Below are 15,151 nucleotides of genomic sequence, written 5' to 3' on the forward strand. Positions count from 1 at the left end.
TTCTCAAGTTGGGAAAAATTAAAATACAGATAGAAAAGAATAACAAAAAATAGAATAAGTGAATCCCAATGGCATTATTCATCCTTTGGTTCCAGTTCTTTGTAAAATTAGGTTCATTTCTGCTCTATTAAGAAAATTTACTGAACATTTGCTAGGTGCCAAGCATTTTTCTATGTTACTTACATGTATTAAATCATTTAGTCCTCCCAGCAGTTTTAATTACCACCCCCATTTTATAGAGGCTAAGGAAGAAGGGAAAGCTTAAATCCCTTGCCAAAGATTGCAGAGCTAAAAGGAGATGGAACCAAAATAAGAGTCCATAGCACATGATCTTGACCACAGTGGTAACACTCCACCCGTTGGTTATTCTTTTCTTAAGCCAGTAAGCTTAGATTTCTATGGTCCTCGAGTCCAGGTTAATACACACATGACTTCCAATTCTCTTGGAATTGAGAAATCAACTCTCAAAATTTGAGATACAGTGGATGAAAATGCTTGTTCAGGCCCTTTGTGCCTTGTAGACACAGCACAGGCCTTCATGATCGCTTGGGAGTGTGCTCTTGATTAAGAGTTTTCCTACCACTTGTAATGCCCTACAGGATGTTACTGTAATGGGTACATGAATAATGAAAGAATTTTGGCACAGACAGGGTCGAGGCTTTGATAATTGCTGCTTAGTCAAACCAATGAAAACACTGAAGACATCCATTAAGAAGAAATAATCCTCCACACATTGAATCTCTTGAACAGTATTATCCCTTACAGAGCAAGCTATGTTAGGGGCTCTCTTCTAGAAGTCTTGGAAGACTATAATCTTAAAATAAAAAACAGAAGTTGGTATGAGGAAGTGGGCTTCTTGACGACAAGGACAGATGACAGGGTATTATGAAATTTTATTATGTAGCGTGATTGGTTGTAAATTGCTTCCACATTTGCAGAGGTAATTTTCAAATAAGAGATGAGTCAACTCTCCCATTGGTATCATACAAATACATGCCAGTGAATAAAGTCTAAAAGTTGACATAGATACGGTTTAACTTTGAGTTACATTTCAGTTAATTCATTGATGTCAGATAGAATCAATCCAGTTCTTAAGCCTCAGGGTATAAGTTTTAGGATTTTTGTTTTTAGAGATGAAACATAAAACTAAGATACTATCTAGGGAATATAAGAGGTCTTCAAAACATTTGTAGAAATGTATACTATGAAAAAATTACATATGATGTCAAATATTTGAATATATTCATTTATAAGGCAGAGTTAGAGGGACAGATAGATAGATCTTCTATCCACTGGTTTACTCCCTAAATGGCCACATCGGGTAGATCTGGGCCAGGCCAAAGCCAACAGCTCTATCTGGGTCTCTCAAATGGGTGGCAGGGGCTCATGCACATGAACCATTTCCTGCTCCCCTCCCCATCAAACACTGCTCCCTGCTTGGAGCATTGTCAGGGAGCTGGATCAGAAGTGGAGCAACTGGGACTCAAACTGGTGCTCATTTGCGATGCGGGCATCCCAGGGGGCAGCTTAACATGTGCCATAATATAGGGCCCTGGATTGCAATTTTTTTTGCCAAAATAATGCTATTTTTAATTCCATTTTCTATGAAATTTTTGAAGTGCTGGTCAGTTACGGTAGCCACTGTTATACCAACTATCAATTGTTCTCGTGTATTAAGAGTAGTTTTATAAATCAGAGTTGGAATAAGAATAAAAAAGAGTGACAAATATGGTTTAGCAGAAGTCATTGTTGCTATTGTTGAGCCAAATTCTTTACCTATTTGCAAAGGAACTTTTATTTTTCTCAAAGTTTTTTAATTTGTATAAGGAAAAATTTCGTGTATTTTAGATGTACAGATTTAAGAGCATAATGATATTTGCCATCCTAATTGCCCTCCTGGTCATGCTCCCACACTTCTTCCTTCTTCCATTCTTACTCTTTCTTTTAATTTTTACAATGACATATTTTCAGTTTATTTTATAATCACAAGCTTGACCCTCTATCAAATAAAGAATTTAATAAGTAGTAACCAGAAAAACCCCTGTTCCTCAAGAGTGTAGACAAGGGCTGCAAACAGTAATCAAATTTCAAAATATCAATTTAATTCATATACATTATATATTTTTTCTGTATATTCTTTCTTTAAACTTTTATTTAATAAATATAAATTTCCAAAGTACAACTTTTGGATTATAGCGGCTTTTCTCCTCATAATCTCCCTCCCACTGGGAACCATCCCATCCCCCACTCCCTCTCCCATCCCATTCTTCATCAAGATTCATTTTGAATTATATTTATATACAGAAGATCAACTCAGTATATACTAAGTAAAGATTTCAACAGTTCACACCCACACAGAAACACAAAGTATAAAGTACTGCTTGAGTAGCAGTTTACCATTAATTCGCATAGTACAACACATTAAGGAAGGAGATCCTACATGGGGAGTAAGTTTTACAGTGATTCCTGTTGTTGATTTAACAATTGACACTCTTATTTATGACATCAGTAATCAACCTAGGCTGTTGGCATGAGCTGCCAAGGCTATGGAAGACTCTTGAGTTTGCTAACTCCGAACTTATTTAGACAAGGCCATAGTCAAAGTGGAAGTTCTCTCCACCCTTCAGAGAAAGGTGCCTCCTTCTTTGATGACCCATTCTTTCTGCTGGGATCTCATTCACAGAGATCTTTCATTTAGGTCATTTTTTTTTTTGCCACAGAGTCTTGGCTTTCCATGCCTAAAATATTCTCATGGGCTTTTTAGCCAGATGTGAATGCCTTAAGGGCTGATTCTGAGGCCAGAGTGCTGTTTAGGACATCTGCCATTGTAGGAGTCTGCTGTGTATCCCACTTCCCATGTTGGATTGTTCTCTCCTTTTTAATTCTATCAGTTAGCATTTGCAGACACTAGTCTTGTTTATGTGATCCCTTTGACACTTAATCCTATCATTATGATCAATTGTGAATTGAAACTGATCACTTTGACTAGTAAGATGGCATTGGTACATGCCTCCTTGATGGGTTTGAATTGGAATCCCCTGGCATGTTTCTAGCTCTACCATTAGGGGTAAGTCCAAGTGAGCATGTGACGAACTGTACATCTCCTCCCTCTCTTATTCCCACTCTTATATTTAACAGGGATCACTTTTCAGTTAATTTTAAAAGCCTAAGAATACTTGTGTGTTAATTAAAGAGTTCGACCAATGGTATTAAGTAGAACAAAAAATACTAAAAGGAATAAAATAGTAAGTTGTTCCTCGATAGTCAGGACAAGGGCTGATCAAGTCACTGTTTCTCATAGTGTCCATTTCACTTCAACAGGTTTCCTTTTAGGTGCTCAGTTAGTTGTCACTGATCAGGGAGCACATATGATATTTGTCCCTTTGGGACTGGCTTATTTCACTCAGCATGATGTTTTCCAGATTTCTCCATTTTGTTGCAAATGACCGGATTTCATTTTTTTTACTACTGTATTGTATTCTATAGGTTACATATCCATTAATTTCTTTATCCAGTTTTCTGTTGGTAGGCATTTGGGTTGATTCCAGGTCTTAGCTATTGTGAATGAGCTGCAGTAAACATGGAGGTGCAGACAGCTCTTTTATTTGCCAATTTAATTTCCTTTGGGTAAATTCCAAGGAGTGGGATGGCTGGGTCATGTGGTAGGGCTATATTCAGGTTTCTGTGGAATCTCCAAACTGTCTTCCATATTGGCTTTCCCATTTTGCATTCCCACCATCAGTGGATTAGTGTGCCTTTTTCCCCACATCCTCGCCAGCATCTGTTGTTGGTAGATTTCTGTATGTAAGCCATTGTGACCAGGGTGAGGTGAAACCTCATTGTGGTTTTGATTTGCATTTCCCTGATTGCTAGTGATCCTGAACATTTTTTCATGTGTCTATTGGCCGTTTGGATTTCCTCTTTTGAAAAATGTCTACTTAGGTCCTTGGCCCATCTCTTAAGTGGTTGTTTGTTTTGTTGTTGTGGAGTTTCTTGATCTCTTATATACATTATATTTTTGTGCTTTGTGTATTAATTACCACAAATCAGAGAAAGTGTATTTTTGGAACTGGCTTCTTTCATTAAGCATAACGGTTTCCAATTTTATCCATTTTGTCTCAAAAACAGGATTTCATTCTTTTTTATGACAGAGTAGTATTATATAGTGTATGTATACACCAGACACACACACACAAATATATATATACATATATTTTGACAGGAAGAGTGGACAGTGAGAGAGAGAGACAGAGAGAAAGGTCTTCCTTTTGCCATTGGTTCACCCTCCAATGGCTGCCGTGGATGGCGCACCACGCTGATCCGATGGCAGGAGCCAGGTACTTATCCTGGTCTCCCATGGGGTGCAGGGCCCAAGCACTTGGGCCATCCTCCACTGCCCTCCCAGGCCACAGCAGAGAGCTGGCCTGGAAGAGGGGCAACCGGGACAGAATCCAGCGCCCTGACCGGGACTAGAACCCGGTGTGCCGGCGCCACAAGGTGGAGGATTAGCCTAGTGAGCTGCGGCGCCGGCTAGACACATATATTTTTAAAATTTGCTTATTTACTTGAGAGACAGAGTTACAGACAGAATGCGAGGTGGAGATCTTCCTTGCACTGGTTCACTTCCCAGATAGACACAATGGCAGGAACTGGCTGATCTGAAGCCAGGAGCCAGGAACTTCTTCTGGATCTCCCACATGGGTGCAGGTGCTCAAGCGCTTGGGCCATCTTCTGCTTTCCCAGGCCATCAAGAGGGAGCTGGACCAGAAGTGGAACATCCGGGACTTGAACTGGCATCCATATGGGATGCCAGTGCTTCAGGTGGATGCTTAACTCACTGTGCCACAGTGGTGGCCCTGTCAGTTAAATTTTTAAAGCAGGAAAAAATTAGGCAGCAAGTTAATTTACTTATCTAAGATCAATTGGATCTGACACAAAGAAATGAGGTCTTTGCCAAAGTTAAGAGCAAGGTTGGTCTATGGTCACTAGCATGTATTCAGGAAACAATGAATAATAAATGAATTAAAATTAATCATGGATATGTGTGTCAGGATTTGGAGGTAAGCCTTGATCTGTAGTATTTTCTGACTACAGTGATGCTGTAAACAGGTTAAACAGTGTAATGTTCCAGTTATTGAGGTTAAATGTATCTTGTTTCTTTACAAGTAAAGAGAATTGAACAGTAATGTTGATTAATTTGATTAATTTTGATGTTGATACATGAAGGTGAAGTGTATTTCACAAAAATCTTAAACTTTAGTACGTTGGTGACTGTATATTAATCCAGAACACCATAACTTAGAGTGTTGCAGCATACATTTTTTTCCAGCTTCTGTGATTTCCAGGGACATAGAGAAATGAAGTGTGGCACCAAGTTTCATTTTCAATTTCTATTAATGATTTCTCCTGATTGTAGGCTTAGATATATATTTTTTGAACTTCATTTCTTTTTTTTAAAATTATGTTTTTATTTATTTGACAGAGAGAGACAGAGGGAAAGGTCTTCCTTCATTGGTTCACCCCCTAAATGGCTGCTACAGCTGGAGCTATGCCCATCTGAAGCCAGGAGCCAGGTGCTTCCTCCTGGTCTCCCATGTGGGTGCAGGGGCCCAAGCTCTTGGGCCATCCTCCACTGCCTTCCCGGGCCACAGCAGAGAGCTTGATTGGAAGAGGAACAACTGGGACTAGAACCCGGTGCCCATATGGGATGCCAGTGCTGCAGGCGGAGGATTAACCAAGTAAGCCACAGCACTGGCCCCTGAACTTCATTTCTTTAAGGACTTTATTTAATAGGCCTGGGCTAATTATCAGGAGTGGAATGAGCAATTTTTCATATTTGTTACATTACAGTTTTCTTGTCCTTTACTTCAATTCCATGTGAAATATATATCTGTTATATGTACATGGAAACATAAAGTTTACTTTAAATTAGTCCCTCTTGGACTATTGGAAACGCCTATTGGAAAAGGCATTTTAAAATGTCACAGCAAGATCTGGTATGTGAAAGGTGACAGAGCAAGTCTAGAGAATGGTGCAACTGCAATTAAAAGTTCATGTTCCTATCATTGTGTTCCTAACTCCCTAAACCAATGAGCAATGACTGGTAAAAATGTGGCATAGTTTCCTTAGTTATTTTTAAGGTGTACTATTTCTAATGCTTGATATGGTTAGATGAAAAAAATAAGTTCACCCGAACTTTTTTTAAGCCCTTAAATATTACATTACATAACCCTAATGAAGTCTCTTCTTTCATCTGTATGGAAAAGGATTATTCTGATGAGATTTAGAATTAAATGAGACATACGTCTCAAATATGTTAAACATTCTGCAATACAGTGTGTATCTGAAATTGTCTTTACAAATTCTGTGAACTCTTTTTCTAGAAAGTTGCTTTGTAAGTACATGTACAAGATATTTTTCTTGCAATTGAGATCGTTTGTGAACCTTCTGGTAATCATGGTCCACTTACAACTTGATGTATATTTGTTGATGTATAGTGGTTGGGTATGTGTTCTTAACTAACTCAAGCTTACTTGTATTTGGCTGAACCCCAACTGGAGTGGGTTTTCTCTTCTGTACTTGTACTAGCCTCTGCTTTGCTTTTGACGCTCTTTCACTGGCTTTTAGCACAGGGCAATTTCTGCATTTTCCCCGTGATATTGGCCTTTATGGAAAATATTCTTATGAATGGCAAAATATGAAAGCATGCCATTTCATAATTCCATAACACATTTGCTGCAGCTGGACATTTCAGATTTTGCTTGACTTTTCAGTGAGGGCTCCATTTACCACGTTAGTATGTTTTAATGTGTCCCCAAAGTTTATGTGTTGGAAGCATAATCCTCTATGTAATGGTATTAGGAGGTAGAGTCTTACAAAATGTGATTAGGGTGCAACGACTCTGCCCTCATGAATGCATTGCATTGTTGTCAGAGTGGCTTTGTTATAAAGGTTTTGGCCCTTGCTCTGATTCTCACCCTATTTTGCTATTTTGTCTTCTGCCATAGGATGATGCAGCATGGTGGCCCTCGCTAAATGCCAACACTGTACTCTAGGACTTCCCGGTCTCCAGAACTGTGAGCCACACACATTTACTTAAGTTATAAATTATGTAGTCTCTAATACTCTGTTATTGCAGAAAACAGGCTATGGGACCAATCAAGCCCCCTCCTCCGCCCTAATTTCTTTGCCTTGCCACAGCCTATCCCTCTCATGACTGCTTTAATGAGCAAAGCTGTTGCTCTGTTACTCGAGTGGAAGGAACGGTATTTGTGCTGCCTGCAAATTATTTGATAAACAATATTAATTCTCAGCTTCCTTAATAAGGGAATGATTGTTTTCTGGGCAGCAGAATATGGTATATGTAACTGGACAGTCGACATAAAAACTCCAGATGATAGACTAAAAATTTATTCATAGCTCCTCTGAAAATTATATAAATCCATCCATATACTCATAGTTCAGCATTACCAAGTAATGTATGAAACAATAACAGATTTTTGAAGATTGCCTATTGGGTTCAAGAAGCCCTCAGAGTATTGATTTCTACAAAGGCCCAAATTATTAAAACATCTTATAATCACTTGACAGTATAGAGATAACTACTGAAGGGGAAAAATCGTATGCATCCACTACCTATGAACCCTTTGTCTTTGCAAGGCAATGTGTTAAAAATGTGGAAGTGATTGAAAACCAAGTGTGTTAGGCATAGCGGATTACTGGCAAACAATCTTTAGGACCAATCCAGGGCAAAGAACACTAATCAAACAGGGATATTTTATAGACCTACAATTGAAATTCTTGATGGATAGAGTATTTCAATTTAAACTGCTGAATTTGGGTACTGGTAAAACATAATCTCAGTCTTCCTTCTATTGGAAAGAATTATTAAGGAAACTTCCAGTTAAAGTTGGAATGATTATGACAGGTCTGTCTTATAACTATGTAGTAAATGTCTAGACTTAGCTCTAATTGGTCTTGTTTTAATGTGTCTATTGTTTTAATTGCTTGTGGGAAAGATTTATTCTTTTGCGGAATTGAGATTAATGGCAACTGGCGGCTTTATTGGCATTGCTATCAGAGAAATGACCAAAAGTCTGAAAATAGAATTGAGAGGATAGATTCTAGGCACAGAGGAATGTCAGACCAATACAGCTACATCAAAACTGTATTTTTAAAGTGTTACTACTTCAGTGATTTTGTAATGTGTCCAGTAATGCCATTTTTAATTCTTTTTAATCAATGAGTTTGAGATGCTATGATTTTGAATGCAGTTTTTTTTTTTTTTAAACTTTTATTTAATGCATATAAATTTCCAAAGTACGACTTATGGATTACAATGGCTTCCCCCCCATACCGTCCCTCCCACCCACAACCCTCCCCTTTCCCACTCCCTCTCCCCTTCCATTCACATCAAGATTCATTTTCGATTATCTTAATATACAGAAGATCAGCTTAGTATACATCAAGTATGGATTTCAACAGTTTGCTCCCACACAGAAACATAAAGTGAAAAATAATAGATGATTTTTTAAAATGATGATGAAATCAGAGCAGACCTATTGTCATGTTTAATCCCAGTTGAATGCAGTTTTTATAATATGTATAGGACCCATATTTTGAAAAAGGATAAAAATTCAGCATTTAAAACCAGTAACTTGAAGTTAGAAGTTTTGTTATATATTCTGTGTAATATTTTTGGTGGAGGCTTGGTAACCTATGTAAAACAGATACTTTGAGTATTCAGTTCAGATTGCTGGAAGCTTTTTGTGTATGAGTTTTTACAATCTAATATCTGGACAAATAATGTGATAGTTGGCCCGCGCTGTGGCTCACTAGGCTAATCCTCCGCCTTGCGGCGCCGGCACACCGGGTTCTAGTCCCTGTTGGGGTGCCGGATTCTGTCCCGGTTGCTCCTCTTCCAGTCCAGCTCTCTGCTGTGGCCTAGGAGTGCAGTGGAGGATAGCCCAAGTGCTTGGGTCCCTGTACCCGCATGGGAGACTGGGAGCAAGTACCCGGCTCCTGGCTTCGGATCGGCGCAGCGCCAGCCGTAGCAGCCATTAGGGGAGTGAGCCAAAGGAAGGAAGACCTTTCTGTCTCTCTCTCTCACTGTTTATAACTCTCTTTCTGTTTCTCTCTCACACTGTCTAACTCTGCCTGGCAAAAAAAAAAAAAAAATAATAATGTGATAGCATCATGTTCATATTTTAGTACATACATAATTGACACCGTCATCTTTATGTATCCATGTTGTATGTTCTATGTCAGAACAAATTTTTGTCTTAACTAGGTTTAGAGATTAAGTATTGGGGAAAACTGTCATTCTGCATATTATGTATATTTTTGGAATCTAAAAATTCTGTGAAGCAAGTGATGGCTCAGGTGCTTGGGTCCCTGTCACCCAGATGGGAGACCTGATTGAGATTCAGGTGCCTGGCTTTGGCCTGGCCCACTTGTGGCTGTGTGGGCATTTGAAGAATAAACCAGTATATAGAAGGTCATTTGTTTTTTCGGTCTCTTTGCTTTCCAAATAAAAGGAAAATTAACAAATAATGCAAATGTGCTATCCTTTATATATATATTGTTGTATTTCATTTGCTACTTCTGGGAATTTTTTTCTTCCTTGTTTATGATAATAAACCTGTGGTTTTTCTTTTAGTTACTGTCCCCTTGGTTTTGGTGTCGAAGTTAGGCTAACCTTTTAGAATAATAATAAATTATATTTGGAAATGTGGCCAGTGAAGCCATTTGTGCCTGGAGTTTAGCTGTGGGGAGACTTCATTATTAATTCAGTTTTTCATGACTGTAAGATTATTCATATTTCCGCTCTCTCCTTGAGTCATAGTTAGATATTTCTGGGAATTTGTCCATTTGTCCTAAATTTATATTTATTGTCATCAACTGTTCATAATATTCTCTAAATCTTTTTAATGTCTGCAAGATGTTCCTTTTGTCATTTCTAATATGGGTTGAATCGTCCCTCTCTTTGACTTGTTCACCAGTGGTTTATCAGTTTATTAGTCTTTTCAAAGAACTATTGGCAGTGATCCTTTGTTTTCTGTGCGTGCGTGTGCGTGTGCGTGTGCGTGTGTGTGTTACTTGATAAGTTTCTCCCACAGTGCTTGGTCTTAGATTTTTTTGGAGTTTAATGTGATGGTTTTAAGTCTACTTTATTGAAATCAATGTGAAGCTCATTATTTTTAAGTATTCATTTTCAGCAGATACCTTTCAAGCCTATACATATCTCTTAAACAGTTGCTCTTAATGTTGATATGTTTTAACTTTATTTCATTTATATCCTTATTTCCAACATAGAGATCTAATCCATGGGGATTTTCTGATTTTTTTTTAAAAATAGGGATTTCTAGATGAATTATGTCATGTTTATAAAACTTCGTTTGTTGGGTTTTCTGTAAGATTTGCTGATCCTTGATTTGTGATTCTCAGTAAATGCTTCACATGATCTTGTAACGAATGCATAGTCTTCCATATATGGATAAAGAAGCACACATATCCATTAAGGCAGGTTTGAAAATCTTTTGTCTGTTTCATGTGATCAGTTTTTTTATCTTCTTGGATATGAACTTTTGAGAAAAACAAAATAAAATTTCTTAGTAAAGTTTTGTATTCACCTTATTTATTCAGTTTAGTTTTGCCCTATATTTTGAAGCAGTATTTGAGTCCATATTATTGCAGGAAAGCTAGAGAAGAAAAAAAAATGAGGTTGTTTAGAAGAACCCCCTGGAAGACTTGACAGCAGTGACTGAGCATTTAAAATAATAAACCTGAGTTTGCATAAATGCTCATGGTTCATAATAATCTGATATGTGAATGAAGACAGGCATTCCTACCCAAACTGACAATATCCCCCTAAATCACAGACTGCTTAATGAGTGGGGCAGGCCCATGAAGAGTTTCAAGTATTACTTAATGGGTTTCTTGTACTCTATCCCCTTCCCACTCTCCAACCCAGATGGTAGAGTTTTCTTGCTGTGTCTTAAACTCACCAAGGGAATTGAACTGTTAGCCCATTGTTCTACATGCTGCACTTAGTGAGCAGGTAGACCTCTGATGTCATCTGTTCAGAGATCCCTCCTTTGATTATTGGTGTCTCTGTCTGTTCTCTTAGGCTGTTTGATTATTTCTCAACACTATATCATCACCTTTTTCCCCTCTAGTTTAAAAGTTCCCAAGGTGCCAGGATCTTTTTCAAAAAAATTTTGTTTTCATTTTATTTGAAAGAGATCTTCATTTCATCTTCTAGTTCACTTTCTAAATGTCCACAAATCTCCCAGCAGAAGCCAGAATCCCAGAATTCAATTTGGGTTTCCCTTTGTTGGTAGTACGGAACCAGCTACTTGAACTATAACCTCTAAGGGTGTGCATTAGTAGTAAGCTGAATTGGAAGTAGAGGAGTGGGGACTTGAACATAGACACTCTGATAAAGGATATGGGCATCCCAAGTGGTAACTTAATTGCAGAACCAAACACTAGACTCATGGGTCTTTATTAAATCTACTACAGTACTCATATTTTCAGTATAATGGCTAACATACAGTAGATACTGAATAATTTTCCATTGTATGAATGAGTGAATTAGTCTTTTAATTTTAATACTTTAAGTATGTTGACCCATCAAAAATACTTGGACTGAACAAGGAGTAATGATTGAACTTTCCTGAGTGCAAGTGCTTGTTTTCAGCACTCCAGAAAGGTTTAAAACAAGATTACTGACCTCAGTTAATAATCCGGTTAGGGACAACATACATGCAAATAATACCATCTGAAAGTAATATAAGAAGATGGTAACACAGGTAATCAGAGAATCATGAACAATTAAGAACCAAATATTTTAAACAGTGAATTCAATGCAAAGAAGTGTAAGTGGATTCTTTGTATTAAAAGAAACAATAAAAATTTAAGAGAAAGTATGAAATGGCCTCAGTATTAATTTGATGCCTTTTCTTTTAAAGGAAGCAGAAAAAGTAAAGTCATCAAAAAATAGATGCACAGCACCCAATTTGCCCAGATCCTGTACTCCTAGGGAGGAGGCTACATCATATTCAAAGTTCATCCCCAGGCACGTGGTAAATCTCCTGCTAACTTTGAATGCCTGAATTTTAGGAATAATAGATTTGGGATAATTGAACAGGTGACAGGTAGTCATGACAGAAGTGAGTAGCAGGACAGACATAATTAGGAAGTGTTTCTGGGCCTGGTGTTATGGTGTCACAGCTTAAGGCACTGCTTGCAATGCCAGCGTCCTTTGTGGTTGCTGTTTCCAGTCATGGCAGCTCCACTTTTTTTTTTTTTTTTTTTTTTTTTTTTTTTTTTTTTTTTTTTACAGCCAGAGTTAGATAGAGAAAGAGAGACAGAGAGAAAGGTCTTCCTTTTTCCGTTGGTTCACCCCCCAAGTGGCCACCATGGCCGGCGTGCTGCGCTGATCTGAAGCCAGGAGCCAGGTGCTTCCTCCTGGTCTCCCATGCAGGTGCAGGGCCCAAGGACCTGGGCCATCCTCCACTGCACTCCCAGGCCACAGCAGAGAGGCAGCTCCACTTTGAATTCAGCTCCCTGCTAATGTGCCTGGAAAGCAGTGGAGGATTGTCTAAGTGCCCGGGCTCTTGTACCTGTGTTAGACCCAGATGAAGCTCCTCACTCCTGGCTTTGGCCTGGCTTCTCTCGGGCTGTTGTGGCCATTTGGGGAGTGAACCAGCAGATGAAGGATCTCTGGGTCTCTCCTCCTTTAACTGTATCTCTGCCTTTCAAGTAAATAAATCTTTAAAAAATTAAAGCCAAAGACACTGTTTTTCTGTTTTCTCTGCCATCCAGCTAGCCATCTATTATTGGTGACTGACAATGGAACATTTGGATATATTGGTAATTTAAAGCCACATACTATGGCTATATAGCCATAGTACACATTCATTGTAAAATGAATAGGTTAATTCAAGAGTAAGCTGGTAGATTTAGGTACTCTCATACCCTAAGCATTATTTCTCCTTTTTGGTCTGTCTATTCTCTGGCTAAGGGAGAATCCTGAGTTAATGAACATGCTTGAAAGATGACTTGGGCTCCCTGGAAAAACCAAGGAAAACATTTTTTTTTTTTTTTTTTATAATTCAGTCTCTTCCTCATACGTAAGTTGTGTGTCTACCTCCTGGTTTTAAGCTTATTAGAGAGTCTCTACTTGGAATCTAAAGTCATACAAATATGTTGTAGATAAATATCGCCTAATGAAAAAATTTTCTACACAGTTTTTTTCAGTGCCATGATGAGTATAAAGGAGATTTGTTTTCTTATCATTAGTCTTCATCATTTTGACTTGAACATGGTAGTTCTCAGAAAAAGAATGATTTTTATGTGTTGAAAATATTCAACCTTTTTCTTAAATATGTAATAAGGATGTCATCATTAATTCCAGCAAGTTCTACAGCTTGAAATGTTTTGGTAGATTGACTGTAAATTATATATTGGTGTTAAAATGAAATTTTCTTTAAAACAGCAACTAAAATACCACACTTATTTTTCCTGTAAACTGTCCATAATCCTCTGTTTTTGTTTTTCATCTGACTTACTAAGAATGTACTAGGGTACTTTAATAAGTTCGTGGAAAAGAGGAATGGAAAGATGATTTTTGGTACAAGAAAAATTTTAAAGCCATGTATCATTTTTTCACAGTATACGTTTACTATGAATATTTGAAGACTTTTTTATCTGGAGCTGTGAGGACAGCTGGTTACTTGGAGGTAAAACAGATGCCTACTGAATCCTGATAATTTCCTTTCCCATTTATATTATTAGTTGGGTCTATTTCCTGTGAAAGCTCCTTAGGTATTTAATTTTTTTTTTTGAGGAGGGTAAAGAGAGACAGAAAGAGGCAGAGTTCTTATCCACTTGTTCGTTCCCTAAATACACCAAGCACCCTCAATAACAGCCAGGGTTGGGTCAGGCCAAAGCTAGGAGCTGTGAATCAAATCTGTGTGTCCCATGTACACAACAGGGATTCAATTATTAGAGCTGTCACCTGCTGCCTTCGATTAGTTGGAGACCGCGGTGTGGAGCAGAGCTGGGACTTGAACCCAAGCTCTCTGATGTGGAATGGGAGCATCTTTAAAGGTTAGGCCTCCTCATTTTTATTTTACCAGTGCTTTGTAATTTATATCCTTGTCCCAGAACTTGATCCTGAGATTTAAACTTTTCCATATTCCTGGTCACTGTTACACTCATTTTGCTTTATATAAGTAAGTATCTCAGGAATCTGCAACTCAGTCCATCTCCTCCTTGTAGACCTGTTGACTTCTTCTTTTTTTATTTACTTTATTTGAAGGGCCAATTACAAAGAAAGGGAGAGGTATGTCTTCCATCTGCTGGTTCCCTGCCTAAATGGCTACCTGAAGCTAGGAGCTTCATCCAGGTGATCCATGTAGTGCAGGGGCCCAACCACTTGGGCCATCTTCTGCTGCTTTTCCAGGCACAGCAATGGGGAGCTGGATCAGAAGTGGAGCAACCGGGACTCAAAATGGGGTGCATATGGGATGCTGGCATTGCAGGCTGCAGCTTAACCTGTTACGCCACAACACCATCCCCTACCTGTTGGCTTCATAGCCACTGTTTTTTCAATCATTACCACAGTTAATTTCCCCAGCATACTTTGAACATCTATGGTTTTTCTTAACTTCTTATTCACAGAAACAATACCAGTTTTCTTTGAAAATTTTTCCAGATAATGTGTTGAATTCTTTATCCTCATTGCTAGCTTTACCACCTGCTTGCTCTTTACTGTATTTTATTTATGTTAAACAAGTTAATCAAACTTCAGTTTCCTCATCTACAACTTGCGGGTAGTAACAGGTTTTACTTGCAATATTTTGTGAGCATTAAATGAATTAACACATATAATTTCTGAAAAGAATGCATAGAGCACAGTAAGTGCCATAGCCTGTTGTTAAAGTTATCACTACCATGACTAGCAACATCACTAAATTCAGGTTCGGATGGACGGCTGTTTGGAATATTTTACTTCTCCTAACCTTGTCTTAGTCGTCTTCAACTTGACTTCAGCAGTGCATTCAGAGTACCCTAACTGCCGAAAAATCTGCTAAGTGTTTGAATGAGTGCATGAACAAGTGGAGAAATTGTCTCAGATGACTGT

At 38.2% G+C, this 15,151-nt stretch overlaps 1 protein-coding gene across 2 annotated transcripts in view; it reads left to right on the forward strand.

Moving 5' to 3' along the window:
- LOC149124737 (uncharacterized) overlaps positions 1–11,290 on the forward strand; it is a 309,955-nt gene extending 298,665 nt beyond the window's left edge. For both annotated transcript variants that reach the window (XR_016213002.1, XR_016213001.1), the window contains exon 4: positions 7,008–11,290. The gene's annotated coding sequence lies outside the window, so the exon portion shown is untranslated. The remainder of the gene's footprint in view (positions 1–7,007) is intronic.
- The last annotated feature ends 3,861 nt before the right edge of the window (positions 11,291–15,151 follow it).

Source organism: Oryctolagus cuniculus, chromosome 9 (genome assembly GCF_051225735.1).
Source record: "Oryctolagus cuniculus isolate XC-2025 breed Fujian yellow rabbit chromosome 9, ASM5122573v1, whole genome shotgun sequence".
Classification (NCBI taxonomy): Eukaryota; Metazoa; Chordata; class Mammalia; order Lagomorpha; family Leporidae; genus Oryctolagus; species Oryctolagus cuniculus.